Source organism: Hemicordylus capensis, chromosome 5 (genome assembly GCF_027244095.1).
Source record: "Hemicordylus capensis ecotype Gifberg chromosome 5, rHemCap1.1.pri, whole genome shotgun sequence".
NCBI classification, from domain to species: domain Eukaryota; kingdom Metazoa; phylum Chordata; class Lepidosauria; order Squamata; family Cordylidae; genus Hemicordylus; species Hemicordylus capensis.
The window spans coordinates 118,697,920-118,710,593 of NC_069661.1; the positions used below are offsets into that span (position 1 = coordinate 118,697,920).

The following is a 12,674-nucleotide window of genomic DNA, read 5'->3' on the forward strand; positions in this document are numbered from 1 at the left end:
CAAGAATTAAAGGGGCTGGAAACAAGCTGTCACAAGCTCACTCGACGGCTTTATATCTGCCATATGGGCAACCCCCCCGCCCCGCCGTCAAATACCAGGGAATCGATCCAGCCAAAGCTTAGCACTTTTAAATCTCATGTATTTTGAAATCATTGGAGCCTAACGGTTCTAACCTTGAGCAGGGAGTGATGGAATAATGTCCCAGGTTGTTTGGATTCCCAGAGCTTCCTTAGTAGGTAAGAGGATTGTTCTATAGCCTTGGAAGTCTCATGTATCTCCCTCAGTAACCCAACAGTCAATGACATGTTTAATCTTTTTGGCAAAGTAAATAAATATCATACAGAATAGAGACTGCTAAGACCTTCCCCTTCACTTCCATATAGCACCATTTTCTGTGCCGAGGAGCGACACATTTTGCCATCAGCTTGTATGCAGCCCAGACTATGTTGTTGCCACTCTATGCCTTCCCCCTCCCTCCCCACCACTTTCTGGCTTTTCCCCTCAGGGAGCCCCTTAACATTTCTTCCTCCTCTCTTTATGGCCTCATTATCAAGGAGGTAACAAATCTGTGTTTGAGTTATACCATCTCAGGTGTGTGTGTGTGTGTGTGCAAATAATAAAATGTTTTTCCATACAAAGAATATGGATAGAGTGCATAGGCCCTCTCTCACAACACTTGAACCAGGGGTCATCCCATTTATTATTATTATTATTATTATTATTATTATTAGCGTGCGTGTGACGTATGCGGCGCCAGGCGCGCGCGCGCCGCAGCGCACGCATGTGTGTTGGCTTCTAAGCTACTTCCGGGCAACGACGGGGGCTGGGGCGACAGGGAAGAACGCTGCCGCCCCGAAAACTACGATTTTAAAAGCAGCGCCGGAGGGGGAAGAGCGGCGGGAGGGGTAAGTTCTACCCCCCCGCCCTTAAAGATAGCCACCCCCCCTTGCCAGTCCGGATGGATCCGGACCAATGCACACCACTACTACTACTACTATTATTATTATTATTATTTACATTTTATATCCCAATCTTCCTCCAAGGAGCCCAGAGCGGTGTACTACATACTTAGGTTTCTCCTCACAACAACCCTGTGAAGTAGGTTAGGCTGAGAGAGAAGTGACTGGCCCAGAGTCACTCAGCAAGTATCATGGCTGAATGGGCATTTGAACTTAGGTCTCCCCGGTCTATGGAATTCTCTGCCACAGGATACGAATATGATGAATATTTATATACCGCTTTTCAACAAAAGTTCCAAAAGCAGCTTGCTTAGATAGATAGATAGATAGATAGATAGATAGATAGAAATAAAATGGCTCCCTGTCCCCAAAGGGCTCACAATCTAAAAAAGAAAAGATAGACACCAGCAACAGCCACTGGAGGGATGTTGTGCTGGGGATGGATAGGGCCAGTTACTCTCTTCCTGCTAAATAAAGATAATCACCACTTTAAAAAGGTACCCAAGTAGGAGGTCAAGAACGTGAGCTGTGAGCCAAAAAGCTCCTCTGTTCAAATCTAACCTCAGGCACGAACTCAGTAGGTGGCTTTGGGTAAGCTACTATGTCTCAGTTCCCACGTCTGTAATGGGGTGTGCACAGATCAATGTTTGCTGTTCAGTCCAAATTCACACCAAAATGTGGGTCCGCAAACCGGTTCAGCTCATTCAGCGGTTCAGCTTGAACCGGTTTGGCAGTTTGAGGGCTGGTGAGGGCAGTGCCAGCAGCAGGTGGAGGGGGGTGAGAGAGGCACCATTAAAAGTAAATTAGCAGGTCCAACAGCCTTTGTGCTGGTGGTATAGCTCTGGCATGCGCCTGGCCTCTGCACATGCACGGAGGCCAGATGCGTGCGGTAGGCACCCTGCCACCATGCGGGCGCGCCGCCACACCTGGAAGCTGCCTGGAGTGGTAATACTGTTGGTAAGGACCTACAATTTTACTTTTAATGGTGCCTCTCATTGCTCCCATCAGTTTGCGGACTCATGGTTCAGTCCGAATTCGAACCAAATGGTGAACATTGGTTTGTACACACCCCTAATCTTAATATGTGGATAATGAGTTGATATACAAGTGAAATATCTGTGGAACACTTTGAATGTTCCAGGAATTAAATACATGCTAAATAGATTATTACAGCAAGTGCTTTCAGAAAATGTAGGTGGCTTGCCCTCTGAGAAATGCCAGCCGTGGAGATTACACTGCTCACACTGGCCTGATGTATAGGAGAATCTTCATGTTCACATGAAGCCTCTTTGTACACAGGCAGTGTACCTTTGGGCAGAGATGCTCAGGTACTGCAGTTCTTTCAATACTTCATGACTGGTTCTAGTATTAAAACTAGAAGCTTGGATTGAAGCCTTTTGACCCTTTATATACTGCTACTTTATTCATCCAGTTTTCTTTCCCATTCACATTCTCTCATGAAAGTACATTTCCGTTCCTTTTACGATCTGCTTCATTCATTCTCTGCTTCATTCATTCACCCACTTGGCACTGGAACAAGCCACACACCTACTTCATTGCATAAGAACCTCCTGGGGATATAGTAATAAGTCAACAGTTACTTCTTCAAATTCACTCCCTCTTTCAGTGAAGGCCAATGACTGACAACCACCTGATATCACCTCACTTGTCTCTGGCCAACCATCGCAGCAGTTTAGTGATCAGTCCCTGTGCACATTTTACACATTCATCTCAGTTCATAGGGACAGTTTATGAGCTCAGATAACAAGTTCCACACCCTTTGATTTGTTAACTCATAGCTGATGGAGCCTGAAGCAATGCAACTCCTTACTTGTTCGCTGCTCTGCTACTTCTGTTGGCCACTGTTGGTGTTTCTGGAATTCTTTCCTTCCTCCTGGGTATCTCCAAGTGTGGCACTCTTTTGATTTTATTAAAAGAAGGGCATAGATGAGATTCTATGAGATGAGATTTTCTGTTAAGAGAGCAGGAAGTGCTACATGTTTTGGCTTGTGACACTTCCTTCCACTCACCTCTGCAGGGTGGGGCAGCCATATATCACTATGGCTTTCATTCAGGTGTTTGATTTCTCCTCAGGGACTAAGAGACATTATGGAAAAGCTCAGGACTTATTCAGAAGGCTAAACTCAGGGTTAATCTATCACCACATATATTAGTAGTAATCTAATGTCTACATGCCCTCCCCCAAGTCCTGCTATGCCACCTCATTGTGGCGTGTGTGTGTGTGTTCCTGGAAGGGAGGAGCGAAGTAAGCTGGGAGGCATACTCCCAGTAGGGTCACCCAAAGCGCAAAGGTCATCCCAGATGCCCAGCTAAAGCAAGCAGGCACCTATATTGGGCAGCAGCAATGTGGGAAGGTGATGGAGGCAGACGATCCCTTCAGTGACAATGACAAAGATATCATTTCATATTGTGCAGGAGGAGGCAATGGTAAACCACTCCTGTATTTTACCAAGAAAACCGCATGGATAGACAAAATAGAATGATTGTCAATGTAGTGCTGGGTGATGGGCCCCTCAAGTCGGATGGTACTCAACATGCTATGGAGGAAGAGCTGAGGATCTTTCAGAGTACCAAAAAGAAGTCAATATGTGCTTTATTGACTGCAAAAAAGACTTTGATTGTGTTGACCATGTCAAGTTGTGGAATATCATTAGGAAAATGGGTGTCCCAGAACATCTCATTGTTCTCATGAGAAACCTATACACAGGACAGGAAGCCACAGTTCAGACAGAACATGGTGAAACAGACTGGTTCCAGATCGGCAAAGGAGTAAGACAAGGCTGTATACTTTCTCCTTATTTATTCAACTTATACGCTGAACATATACTGAGAGAAGCTGGATTGGAAGAAGATGAGCGTGGTTTTAAACTTGGCGGAAGAAACATCAATAACTTGTGCTACACTTAAAAAATGGGACTACTGTATGACTAAATGTAAAGAGGACTAAACTAACGACAACGGGTACAGCAGCCAGCCTCAGACTGGATAATAAAGACGCTGAAGTGGTGGACAGCTTCTGCCTTTTAGGATTGACCATCAACAGTCAAGCATCTAGCAGTCAAGAAATATGCTGCAGACTAGCACTTGGTAGGGTTGCAATGAAAGCCTTGGAAAGGATATTTAGATGCCATGACGTGTCTCTATACCTACAATGATTAGAATTGTTCGGACAATGGGTTTTCCTGTGACACTCTATGGATGCGAAAGCTGGACTTTGAAGAAGCAAGATAGAAAACGTATTGATGCTTTTGAACTTTGGTGCTGGAAAAGACATTTGAGGATACCATGGACACAGAGGCATATCTAGGGAAAATAGCGCCTAGGGCAAACACTGAAATTGCGCCCCCTGTCCAAGCATCTGACACCCATCTTTCAGATAACTTTACCATAATATCAGCTGAAAAATACAAGTCAGGCTCGTTAATCTTTTAATATTTCAAAAACTATTTTAGCAGTGGACTTAGCCAGATCAAAAAATTCTGGAAAACTACAAATTTCAGTATGCTGGGGCTCATGAAATACCCCAATACTATGTGGAGGTGTACTTGGAAAACTAAACACAAGTGCCTGTCTAATTCTCTACTATGTATTGTAGCATCACCATTACATAAGTTTTAAAAATAAATGGAGAATTTGACTTTTCCCAGATACTCTGTAAATAATTAAAGGATATGCAGAGTAAACTGTGTCACTGCTTGGAATATATTCTAGTCTTTCAGAAAGACAGTTAAAATGAGAGAAAGAGAGCAAGAAACTCCCAGTGGGCCTTAATATTAAGGATTTCACACTGATTCAAAGACAAATTCACCATTAATAGCCATATTAGCAAGACATCACATTTAACTCACTTATCACAAGAAGCAAAGTAAGAGCAAATGAATACAATCCTAGCTCTTAAAAGAGCATCAGCTCAGTATTCACAAGCCCTGCTTCTCTGTACATAGTGCCAATCTGAATATGTGTACAGTGACTTATATTATATATTATTATTTTTTTACCTGTAGCCCCTTCGGGGGGCTTCCTAAAGGCTGGGGGGTTTGCAAAGGTTCCTCCTCCCCCCACTGGCCTCTAGGGCCTCGCAGGGACCATTTGAGCATGTGCGGTGGCCATTTTAAAAAATCTTTTTTTTTAAATGGCCACTGAAAACAAAATGGCCACCGTGCATGCTCAAATGGCCTCTGCCAGGCTTGGCATGACCTAGGGCCTCACAGAGGCCATCTGAGCATGCACGGTGGCCATTTTGTTTTTGGCAGCCTTTTTTAAAAAAAAAATAATTTTACAAAATGGTGCCCCCCTTCAAGTGGCACCCAGGGCACGTGCCCTGCCTGCCCTGCCCCTAGATATGCCCCTGCATGGACAGCCAGGAAAACAAACAAATGGATCATAGAACAAATCAATCCAGAATTTTTACTCGAGGCACAAATGACCAGGCTCAAACTATCATACTTTGGAATCAATCCAGAATTTTCACTCGAGGCACAAATGACCAGGCAAAAACTATCATACTTTGGACACATTATGCAAAAACCCAGCTCCCTGGAGAAGTTCATAATGCTGAGAAAATTTGAAGGAAAGAAAAGAAGAGGATGACCAGCAGCAAAGTGGATGGACTCGATTACAACAACAATGAATGCACCACTGCAAAACCTTAATAACACATCCTGGCCCCTGGCCCCTCTGCACGCCCAGCACAGGAAAAGTGGTCAACTGCAGGGAAGCTAAGTCCGAAGCACCTTCCCTGCAGCCCGCTCTGGAGCCCTTCTCACTGGTTGTGAGAAGAGGCTCAGAATCAAATTTAAGCTGATTGACAAGGTAATAATAATAATAATAATAATAATAATAATAATTAATAATTCGATTTCTATACCGCCCTTCCAAAAATGACTCAGGGTGGTTTACAAAGAGAAATAACAAATAAGATGGCTCCCTGTCCCCAAAGGGCTCACATTCTAAAAAGAAACAGAAGACACACACCAGCAACAGTCACTGGAAGTACTGTGCTGGGGGTGGATAGGGCCAGTTACTCTCCCCCTGCTAAATAAAGAGAATCACCACGGTAAAAGGTGCCTCTTTGCCCAGTTAGCAGGTAGTGGGGCTAATGAACCCCAAGCATAATTTTGGAACCTTATGGATTTGAAACCGATCCACCAGTAGCAGGTTTATTTAAACAGACAGTAGAACACATTTTCTGATTCATAACTTGACCAAATAAGAACAATATCAACACTGTGCCACTGAAAATATTGATACATTTGCTGTGTTGCTTATTAGGGCTATATTAATAGGTTAAGGCTGAATTGAATTGCTTGCATCTAGTTAATAATCAAATAGGTCAGTTATAAGTGAAAAGTGTTTGGGGGTTCATACCGCAAAGCAGGCGCGTAACAACGATAGGGCAAGGGGAGGCAGTTGTCTGGGGGCCCCACTGCCTGGAGGGGCCCCCCAGAGGCACCTCACGTGACTCCCCATTGCCGCCTGCCCAGCCCCAAGGCCCCTCAGCCACTTGCCCTGTTCGCCGTCTCTCCAGCTTGTTCTCCTGGCCGGCAATGCAGGCAGCAGACAAGCTGCAAAGAGCTCCTTTTCTCCCGCCTCTCAGCTGATCGGCGGGTGGGCGGGGCTTCCACGGAGGTCTGGTGTAGGCCTCTGTGAATCCTGAACTCCAGTAGGGCCCAAGCCAGCCAGGAAGGAGGAGGCAGCCAGAGAGGCCTCCACTGTTCTCTGCAGCAGAAGACCCCCTGCTGCCAGGTAGTGTGAACTCCTTTTTGTGGTTACCTTCCCCACCCCCCCACCCGGATATATAGGGATCTGCTTGCCATAGGGCTTTGATATGGGGGGGAGGGACTGAGAAGTCTCTGAATATTTATTTTTAAACAGCTTGGAAAATTTGCTGGCTTAAAAAAACTTCTTAAAAGTCCTATAAGTGGCTTGTTTCATGGCAGAAAATTACAAAAACTTCTGGAAGAAACAGTATTATATTTATTTTATTCATTCATTTATAAATGCACTTATGTTCAAGTTGTTTTGCAACCCAGAAGGTCTGAGTGAGAACTGTGAAGCATGTCTTCTGCTTTTATTTTATTTTATTTTTCTTGTGTGTGAACTGCTCCCCAATAACTTGCAGGGACTTCAGGGTAAATCTGGCCAACATGTGAATGCAGCACCTCCATTCCAGAGGAGATGTGTCTTAAAGGGCTTTAAAAGCCTCCTGTGAAGAACCTCCTGGAATCGAACTTGACTGAATTTGTTCAGAATTCTGAGAAAACAAACATAGGCTCACCCTGCATGGTTGAAAGTCTCCTTGGCTAATCTGCAGCGAGGGGCCCATTTTAATCATTCATCTTTCTAGTGTGTTCTAGGCATTAAAAGTAAAACAAATGTATAGTACTCAATGTATATCACTATATATTGTGAGGTGTGCGTGTGTGTATTCAGTGAAATGTATTTCCAGGCAGCATACTTATTTTGGAATATCAGACTTAAATCCTTGGGGGCCTGGGGTGTGCGGAGGCCCTGGACTTTGAGTGGGCGGGCCCCATTTTAAAATCTTGTCTCTGGGCCCACTCCAACCTTGCTACGCCCCTGCCGCAAAGTATGAGAGTTGGTCTCTTTTTACCACTTTCAGCCTATCAGACTGTTGGACTGGAATCTATTTTTCCTCCAAGACTTTTCCTCATACTAAGATTATGCAAGCATGGGATGATTTGGGGCTTAAGTTAGGTGTGCAGGGCTCTGTTCCAGCTTTAAATTTCTCTCAGCAGCCTGTAGAATCAATTAGTCAAATGTTGGAGCCATCTCCTGTACCTCTGGTCAGGGACGTAGCTAGGGGAGAGGGGGCTCATGTTCATCCCTCTCTCTGGTGGCCCCCCAGAGTGAGGGAGATAATGAAGACAATAGGGAGGGGTGGAGCTGGAGGGCCCTCGGGAGCTGGGGGCCTATGTTCTTTGAACCTTTTCGCTCAATTATAGCTACGCCCCTGCCTCTGGTACAGTGTTTGGGGCAACTGAGGCAGGAAATTTTAGATACAACTATCTATATAATTTTGAAAGTGGGTTTTACAGTAAAACAAAAGGGAAGTGGTGCACATGTATGCTTCAGCTCTCCAAAATAGATCTGCCTATTGCTCTGACTGTAAAGCAGGTTTGGTTCACGGTCTACTTTTTATTCAGTCGCTATCATATAACAGGAAGCCAAGTGGATTCCCTAAAACTTGATTAGACAAGGTTGTTTTGCTCTAGCATTGGTCCTCACCACAGTTTCTGTTCAGTGCAGTATGACTAATGCTTTTTATGCTGAGAAATCAGTTAGGTACCAGGTCTGGAGAGGTGGTGTGATTGAATGATTATGCCTCCTAATGATTCATAATAACATTATATAGTGGTGTAATCACAAATTCAGAAGTGCAGGCACTCACCATGCCAACCCACATAGTCACACCCACCCCAACAGCCCTGCCCTATAGCCACACCTACCTCAACAGCCACACCCCATAGCTGCTTCCCCAATGCAAAAAATACCAAGCAAATGACCACTTTATATTATTTGTATTTTAAAGTGCAGTTTCATTGTTTTATGTGCAAACATGCAAGCTGTGGAAAAAAATCTTTTAAAAAAGAAACTTGTCCAAAATGTATTGGACTATATCAGCACCACCTGTCATTAATATTCTGAGGTAAAGCGGTGGTGATAAGAGCAGGGCACTATACAACTGGGAGGACACCCATCGTACAAGTGGCCACAGTGGACAATAATCAGGAATATTGGACCAACTTGTAAATGCTGGGGAAAGTTGAAGGAAAGAGAAGAAGAGGATCATGGCCAGCAGCAGCAAGGTGAATGGACTTGATTACAACAGCAATGAATGCATCACTGAGAGACCTTCAAGACCAAGTGGAAGACAGATCATCCTGGAGAGAATCTATCTATGTGGTCGCTAAGAGTCAACACTGACTTGACGGCACTTAATCAATCAATCAATCAGTCGATCGATCAAGACCAACATCAGCAGGAGAGCCAAAGTGGGGCAGCCCCAGCCTACACTGAATAGCAGCAGCACTCCAGTGTTTCAGGTGGGAGCCTTCCCCAGCCCTAGAGAGATGCCAGGAGTGGAATCCAGGACCTTCTGGGAAAGATGCAGATGCTCTTCCACTGAGCTATGGCACCATTTATTATTATTATTATTATTATTATTATTATTATTATTATTATTATTATTAACATTTATATCCCACTCTTCCTCCAAGGAGCCCAGAGCGGTGTACTACATCCTTGAGTTTCTCTTTCACAACAACCCTGTGAAGTAGGTTAGGCTGAGAGAGAAGTGATTGGCCCAGAGTCACCCAGCTAGTATTATGGCTAAATGGGGATTTGAAATTGGGTCTCCCCGATCCTAGTCCAGCACTCTAACCACTACACCACCATTTATTTATTTATTTATTGTTCAATTTTAATACTGCCTTTCATAAGACACCCCCAACGCGGTTCACAAAAAGTTAAAATACAATAGAACTCCATAAAAATCACATTTAAAACCTTAAATTTATTTATTTATTTACTTATTAGATTTATATACCACCCTTCCAAAATGGCTCAGGGTGGTTTACAGCACAATAAAACCAATTAAAACAAGTTAACAATTAAAATCAAACTATTAAAACGCAATAAAACCAATTAAACAGCTAAAAGCCCTGGAAAAATCAATTAAACAGGAAAAACCATCACATACACACACACACACACACACACACACAAAACCATAAAAAAGACAAACAGAAGCAGGAAAGCTGCCCCTAAAGGGTAAAAGCCTGAACAAATGAAAAGGTATTTAGTTGTTTTTTTAAAAGCAGCCACAGATGTCAAAGAGCGGACATTCGCTGGGAGAGCATTCCAGAGCCATCCCCTAAGGGGAATATCTTACAGTGCTCACATGTAGTCTCCCATTCAAATGCAAGCCAAGGAGGCACATACTTAGAAAAGGGACATTGCATGTTCACTTCCACTAGACCAGCTCTCCTCCTGAGAGGTCACCCAGTCCACCCCACCCTGCTCATAATGGATTACAGGAACCAAATACAGAATAATTACCACTACAAATATTCATACTTTGTTAAGGGGCAGTTATGTTGGGAGCAGTTACTTATATAGCAGAGTATTTCAAGAGCTAACTCACTCCCATTACTGCAGAAGTTAACAGAGTCTCAGGGGCAACAGTTTGTAAATGATAAGCATAGAGATTCATGTAAAGTTAAACTAATCTAAAGTGGTCCCTCGACTTACGAAGCACTTGACATCCGAAGATTTTGACATACGAACAACAAAAAATACCGGAAGTCGTTGCCGGTTTAGATGCGGCTTCCTCGACCTATGAATTTTTAGATGCGGTTTCCTCGACTTACGAGTGTTCCGGACCTCTGTGGATGCGCTTTTCGACTTACGAAAATTCCGACCTACGAACGTGCGTTCGGATCGGATTATCTTCGTAAGTCGAGGGACCACTGTACTTTATTCAGAAGTCCATGATGACAAGAAAGACCTATATCTAACCACTGGCTACATAGTGGTCAGAGAGAGACGTATAGAAGCATGGCGCTCAGAGAGAGAGCGCGCTAGAAGCATTCTGGGAAGAAGAAGATGAAGGAAGTCACTCCCAGGAAGTTCCTGAGTACATGATTCTATCCATAGAGGGGTCATAGAGGCAGAGATAAACAAGAGACCCGAGCTATCTATCTCTACTCCCAATGCCCCTAGTGGTCATTAGGGTTACTGGTGCAAAAGGTAGATGCCACCTGGAGCTGGATCTCCAAGAAGTTACACACACTCCCCAAATTTATTTCCTGGTCTCAGAAGTTGAGAAGACAGCACAAAGGACTTGCTTTGCAACACCACCATGCAGGAAAGATGCAGCAAGAGTTGGTGGAGGCACACTAACATCAGCAGCAGACTCAGTTGGCAGCAACAACCCCTTGCAGTACTTTTAAATTAATTTGAAATTAGTGGGTGCTTTAATGGGATATACTATCCTGACTTATTATGTGCTGCTCTTGCGGTGGTGCCAGGGTAGGGAAAGGTATGTTTTCCTCTCTCCTATATTCACAGAGGTTTTGACTGGTGGGGCACCAGTCAAGTTTTGACTGGTGGGGCACCATACTTTACATGAAGAGGTTTTCTGCCTGGTTGCACCACTAAGAGACCTTAAAGGCCAAGTTGAAGACAGATCATCCTGGAGAGAATCTATCTAGGTGATCGCTAAGAGTTGACACCGACTTGACGGCACTTAATCAATCAATCAATCAATCAATCAATCAACCATAACATTTTGCTGCCTCTTTTGGTCCACATTTATTCCTGGAAAAACTCAGTGTTTGGGGCTGTCTAAGCACCCAGTGTTTGGAAACCTGGAAACACCCAGTGTCTGGAGCTCTCAGTGGTAGTTTGGACCTCTCTGTCAGTGGCCAACATGGTCCTTTCTCATGTATTTTTGGAAAAGGAATAGGAGCGGACTTTTTTGTGAATGTGAGTACATGCATAGGCCTGGTATTTTGAGGCTTAATGGGTTGCCTCAGAAAGTGGGCTATTTTTGGTGATGCTGGGAAGAAAGAGAAGGGTATTCAGAATATTTCCCATTACCCAATATTTGTAGCTATTACCTATAGAAATTGTGTAAATGTTAAGGTCTCCTTTAACAATAGAATTGTATTTGTTCAATGAAATGGTGAGGTCTGAAAGTAACTGTATGGGTTTTAGCCCAATATCTAAGTGATTATTTTGGCCTTTTTTATTATGAGATTGAATGGTGTGCACAATGTTTGTGCAAAAAAAAAAAATAACGTTGGTAACCTAACCAACAATGTAGAAGTAGAAGTAGTGTGAGGTCCAGAATATTTATCATGAGGACACCTCAGCAGCAACCACTCTAAAGGGGATTGTCACTTGAACTTGGATTGTCTCTCCAAACTGGGTGAGTGGGTGACAAAATGGCAAATGTGGTTCAATGTAAGCAAGTGTGATATGATGCATATTGGGGCAAAAAACCCCAGCTTCACATATACACTGATGGGATCTGAGCTGTCGGTGACTGACCAGGAGAGGGATCTTGGGGACATGGTGGACAGCTCATTGAAAATGTCAGCTCAGTGCACAGCAGCTGTGCAAAATACTAATTCCATGCTAGGAATAATTAGGAAGGGGATTGAAAATAAAAATGCTAATATTATAATGCCTTTATACAAATCTATGGTGTGGCCACATCTGGAGTACTACTACTTAGTACAGCTTTGGTCACTGTATCTTAAGAAGGATATTGCAGAAAAGGTGCAGAAGAAGGCAACCAAAATGATCAGGGGCCTGGAGTGACTTCCTTATGAGGCCAGGCTACATCATCTGGGGCTCTTTACCTTGGAAAAGAGGCGACTAAGGGGAGACATGATCAAGGTGTATAAAATTATGCATGGAGTGGAGAGGGTGGACAGAAAGAAATTTTTCTCCCTCTTTCACATCGCTAGAACCAGGGATCATCCCAGGAAACTGAAGGTTGGGAAATTTAGGATGGACAAGAGGAAGTACTTTTTCACATAGTGCATAATTAATCTATGGAATTCATGGCCATAGGGTGTGGTGAAGGCCACCAGCTTGAATGGCTTTAAAAGGGTCTGAGACAAATTCATGGTGGACAAGTCTATCAAGGGCTACTAGTCTGGT

General features: G+C 43.7%; 1 long non-coding RNA gene across 3 annotated transcripts in view; it reads left to right on the forward strand.

Moving 5' to 3' along the window:
• The first annotated feature begins 6,590 nt into the window (after positions 1-6,590).
• LOC128326527 (uncharacterized) overlaps positions 6,591-12,674 on the forward strand; it is a 139,490-nt gene continuing 133,406 nt past the window's right edge. For all 3 annotated transcript variants that reach the window (XR_008308098.1, XR_008308100.1, XR_008308099.1), the window contains exon 1: positions 6,591-6,725. This is a non-coding gene — a long non-coding RNA (uncharacterized LOC128326527). The remainder of the gene's footprint in view (positions 6,726-12,674) is intronic.